The sequence below is a fragment of the Pseudophryne corroboree genome, chromosome 1 (assembly GCF_028390025.1).
Source record: "Pseudophryne corroboree isolate aPseCor3 chromosome 1, aPseCor3.hap2, whole genome shotgun sequence".
NCBI lineage: Eukaryota > Metazoa > Chordata > Amphibia > Anura > Myobatrachidae > Pseudophryne > Pseudophryne corroboree.
The window spans coordinates 7,654,592-7,660,181 of record NC_086444.1 but is presented as its reverse complement, the minus strand read 5'-3'; positions in this window follow the sequence as shown (position 1 = coordinate 7,660,181).

The following is a 5,590-nucleotide window of genomic DNA, read 5'->3' as shown; positions in this document are numbered from 1 at the left end:
ACTGCGCTCAAATGTATTTTTATATATTAATTAAAATCAATAACACAAATACACATATACATAAACAACTAAATGATAAAATCTGGCACTACTAGTGCTAAACACACAATATAAAAATTGAGCCTTAATAAGCCACTCTCTGTCAGTGATTTTTCACTTGGGGCAGTCTTTATGCAAAAAATAGCCGATAAACAGCTGATTGTTGGAGGATGATGTCAGGTCCTGCAACGCATGCGTTGACGTGCAAAAACAGGTATCCAGATGAAGGAGAATATTTACCAAGTCCTTGGTGGTAGTTCAGCCGGGTATCCCACCTGGCGGGGTTCTGGAGCAGACTCTCTATCCCTCGCAACGAAAATGGTGGTTCTCCCTTTATTAATGTCCACATCAGAAAAGGACTGGAAACTCCAGATGGTGAACAGCGTCCTGTATGTCACTTGCAGGAGTCCTCAGAGGTGCCCAGGTCAGAGATGTGGCCCCCCTAACGCGTTTCACTGTCACCTGGGCACCTCTGAGGACTCCTGCAAGTGACATACAGGACGCTGTTCACCATCTGGAGTTTCCAGTCCTTTTCTGATGTGGACATTAATAAAGGGAGAACCACCATTTTCGTTGCGAGTGACAATGCTAAATTCCTATGTCGTATAAACAACCCTTTATGAAGTCTAAGAACACTGTACGCTGTTTACTTAAGAAGTACCGTACGGGTACGCTGGTTGCGTAACGATCGCTCAGCCGTAGGCGAGACGCTCAAGCGTCACGTTCGCTCACGGCCCAGTGATCACAGCACGTTAATGGCTATGACTAGAGTAACGATTCGCTATGGCGTAGCGGACGCTCGAGACCACGAGAAGATCACCAGCGGCGCAGACGCTCACAACGCTATACCTTTATGTCTAAACGTTATACCAATGAAATACACTGAATACCTTAATGTGAATACAGGGTGTAAGTGCAACCTTGTGTAACCTGACTAACTACAAAGCTGCTTGAGCGTCACCGACGCTCAAGTGAACACTTAACACTATAGGAAATACACAGATACTGGTTTAGGGTCCAAAGCCTATTAACTGTATTATATCTAATATACTTTGTAAAAGGGGATAACAGTACAAATGATACACTACAATATAACAGATACTTCCTAACCAAAATACAATACTATCTAATACAATTCAATACTAGTCTAGGGGAGATATGAGGGAAAAGAGAAAGGAGAGAGAGAGAGAGAAATGGAGAGAGATGAGAGAAATTGGCTCACAGTAAGACAATGATTACGGAGAGAAAACTTACGCACAAAGGGTAACGATCGCATGCGCCTCGATATCCAGCTCCCGATTATCAGCAGAAAACCGTTGATGAGAGTGAAGTTGGACATGGTCGGCCTGCCTATTTATTCCCCACACACAATGCAATCTCATAGTCCCTACAATCCCATTGTCCATTGGATGAAGGAATTCGGCCCCGTATCACAACAAAAGGTCATAGGTTGATTCATACAGGTGGGCTGTGACGATTTCCAACAGCTCAGGTGGGTGGGAAACTGGGTTTCCCGCCGCATACCTGAGTATGGGTAAATAATAGAAATGGACATAAACTTCTTATGTCCATAACTATTCGCACGAGCGATTACTACGCTCCAAACCAACACCGGAATATTGCTACTTAAATACTCTTCCGATGGGTACCAAACACTGCTGTATGACTCTTGTTAGACCCTTCGTATAACACAAAGAGGGACTCCTTTAAACAGGGACCTTCTATATTAACCAAACTTTCAGAAACTATCAAAGGGATCATGATCTATAAACTACATTAATTATGAAAATGTGTAACGAATGAGTCGCACGCTACGACTACATAAACTCTACCGTAAATACGCATACCGTGCGCCCGCGGGTGCACGCTATTGCGGGTATGCGCCTTCACGGGAGAGCGTACGCATGCGCAGCGCGGACCAGTGTGCGGTGCAAATATGGCAACGTGCATAGAGATATTTTTCTGACTTTGACAGTCCACCCTTTGGCAGTCAATAATAACTGCCACCTTCTAAAACATTTCAAAAGGAGAAAAATATATGTCAGGGGTTAATTCATTTCCATGGTTGGGTAGGGGAGAAGAGTGGAGTAGGTGTGAAGAGGGTATGACCTAGTGAGAAAGCAGAAGCATGTGTGTATGAGTCCATGTTTGGAGGGTCATGTATCATCGTGCCGTACGTGTGGTAAATCAAGCTTCGAAGTATTGCGAAGTATACATTTGAATTCCTTCTTATCCCGTACTAAGGGTCTGTGGATGGGCTGTCAAACTCTACCGAGCTCATTTCGGCTGTGGTTGTAACAAAATGGGGATGCACATTTTAGTTGATGATACATGAATGGGGGAGGTATGTGGTTGCTGATATCTGTGCCTGTATTCCCTATCGTCTATGTGTGTCGTTACCTGAGGGTTGTAGAGATGAAGATAAAGAACACTTACGAAAAATGCAATGATATTCTATGTCAGGGAAATGTACATCTGTTGTTGAAGTTGTGTTCGGTATCTGTTGAGAGTCGTCTTCTTTGCGCTGTATTGCTCCTTGGGCATGAGCAAATAGCTTTGTCAGTGCCATCAGATTTACAAAAAATGTTGGGCTAGCGTGAGTTTAAAAATACTAGGGAAACTGGGGATCCATGGCAAAGTTCATCAAGTGTCCATATCATAGGTTGTCAAAACTTCATCTTTGGTGCTTGTCTGTTGTCTGTATGGCGTCTCGTCAACTTCCTCGTCCAAGGGGGTCGTTGTATCTTGGAGAAAAGCAGAAAAACAGGTGAAAGAAACGGACCGTATAATCGCATTTTCATCACATCCTGGTTTCTATCATTGGGTCATAAATCAGATCCAGGTTAATTACGGTTTCCTCACTCCTCAAGCTCATCACTTTTGTACTTTGTTTGCACCTCATTAAAGCCTGCCCGCATCTAAATATCAATCCAATCGATATAACGACACCCAAGATACATAGTAGAAACTTTCCAACATCCATTATGACTCCTTGAGCCCAGTCTCCTAAACCGGAGAACCAATTTCGCGGGTTCAACCATGACACCCAACCAGTCAGCTCATTACCTACAGCAGCAAGGGTGAGATTGTGTTTTTGACGAAATTCCCACTTTAATTGCAGAATATCGTCCATCTTTTGGTCTATGACCTCTACCGGATCCTCGGTGCTATTTGTGATATACGTGCAACACTTTATGCCGTACTGTGTTGCCAATGTAACACAATATCCGCCTGTTACTGCTGTAAGATAATTAAGAACCATCCTATGCTGAACTAGTTCTGTTTTGTAGGCTTGAAGTTCTCTTCCAGTGTATCTAGACGTGTCATCATACATTTCAGTGATATTATCTAACAAATTGGCGAGTGCGGAAATGTATCTATAATTCATCACTCCTCGAGCGGTGCGAGTGAAATCTAACGCTACCAGAACCTGAATCCCGGTGGATTCATGGATAAGATCAGAGGCCGGATGCTCTAACCTTTCTGACAGTTGTCTTTTAACTCGGTGCTCGTAATGAGTGTGAGTATAAGGAGCTTGGGCACCACGGTGTATGTCCTTCATTTTGTCATGTGTTACAGTCATCACTTCAGGCAATACTTTTCCAATATAACACAATCCTTCAGAGTTTGGGGCAAGCCACTTGTACGCCTTTCTCCCGCATATGAAATATGCATCATCGGGGAGAACATATGGGACGGAGAAGGACATTACCATGTTACACACCTTCCAGGTGAACTCTCCTGACCCTAATTCTTCCATCTGTTTAATGCACGTATCAGTTTGTACGATATGTGCACAGTATCCTGGTGATACCTCTCCAACTCTAGTAATCCTATTTCCTAAGGTATATCGATACCGGAAAGATTTTCCTCTACTGGCTATGTGGCGTACAAGCTCTGTATCTGTAGGCATTCTATCTGCTCTGTGTGAAAAGGTCATGGTAAGGTTGCTCCATGACACTTCCCAATTTCCCGGCTTACGGGGATTGGAGATATTAAAACATAAGAGGGACCTATCCACATGGTATTGGTGGAGCTTCAAACTAGGAGGGCTGGAGATGTTAAACCTCCGGTCCACCGGTCTCCCACCACTTAGCTCAAGTACCTCCCCTAACGTTAAAGGAAATGGTACTAGCCCTGATTTGCTATGACCCTGAGGTACTTGAGAGCATACCCAACAATCTGTTTGGTTTAATACGTTACCCACTAAGGAGTGATAGTCACTCAATGGATGCCGGTCCATATGGATATTAAAACTGGATTGGCATTTCTTTATGCATCCATCTTCAACCAGATTATCACAGAGCCTACAGATACAGTTTTCCTCAGCTAACAATCCATCACAATTTCTTCTATCGGATCGTTTTCTGATACTCGCCTTTGCTTGTTGGTTAGGTTGATCTTGGAAAACTACGCCTCCATCATCATAATCGGAACCCATTCCAGAACCTCTCTCGACCTCTATGGTACTCTCGCCGGAACAGACTGCTCTGGTCAACATCATGGTTAACATCAAAATCCGGATCACAGTCTCTTGGGGCAAGTCCATCTTTGAGGAGGGAATAGAGAAGAATGAGCAGGGGGAAAAAGAAATTTCAAGGGAGAGGGGATGGGAAGTGGAGAAAAACAATAAAAGGGAGAAAGGAGTCGACAGCTGCTTTCGGTCTTCAAGGCTCAGGTGCCGCCTCAGTCCTCCTGGAACAGACACTCCAGTGATACAACCTCTACCGTCTGTTCCTTATCACGGGACTTCTCTGGGTCAGCAACCTTCTTGCAGTGGGATGAATGGACCCAAGTCTCTCTCTCAGCAACCTTCAATGCTGTGGTGCTAGTCAATAAGACCTGGTATGGTCCTTCCCATCTATCAATAAGACAACCTGAGCGTAGAAAATTTCGTATCATTACATAATCCCCAGGTTCAATGTCATGGCAATTACTATCTGGTAAATCAGGAATCACCAACTTCAGATTATCATTTTGATTCCTCAACTGCTTACTCATGTTAATCAAGTATTTTACAGTTACTTCATTGTTACATTTCAAATAATCCTGAGGGTTAATCATGACATGCGGTTGTCGACCAAACAGAATTTCAAAAGGGAACAGGTTAAGAGGGGACCTGGGAGTGGTTCTGATGCTATACAAAACAATGGGTAAAGCTTCTGGCCACGTCAATCCTGTCTCTGCCATTACTTTACTCAATTTATTTTTAATAGTGCTGTTCACTCTTTCGACCTTCGCGCTCGCCTGTGGACGGTACGGAGTGTGCAGCTTGCCATCAATTCCCATCAACTTACACATTCCTTGAAAGACATCACCTGTAAAATGGGTACCCCTATCACTTTCGATTATCCTAGGGATACCATATCTACATACAAATTCCTGCACAATTTTCTTAGCTGTAAACATAGCGGTATTTGTAGCTGCTGGAAATGCTTCGACCCAATTCGAGAAAACATCTATACAGACAAGTACATATTTCAAATTTCGACATGGGGGTAATTGAATGAAGTCAATTTGTATTACCTGGAAAGGGCCGCCGGCAGGTGGG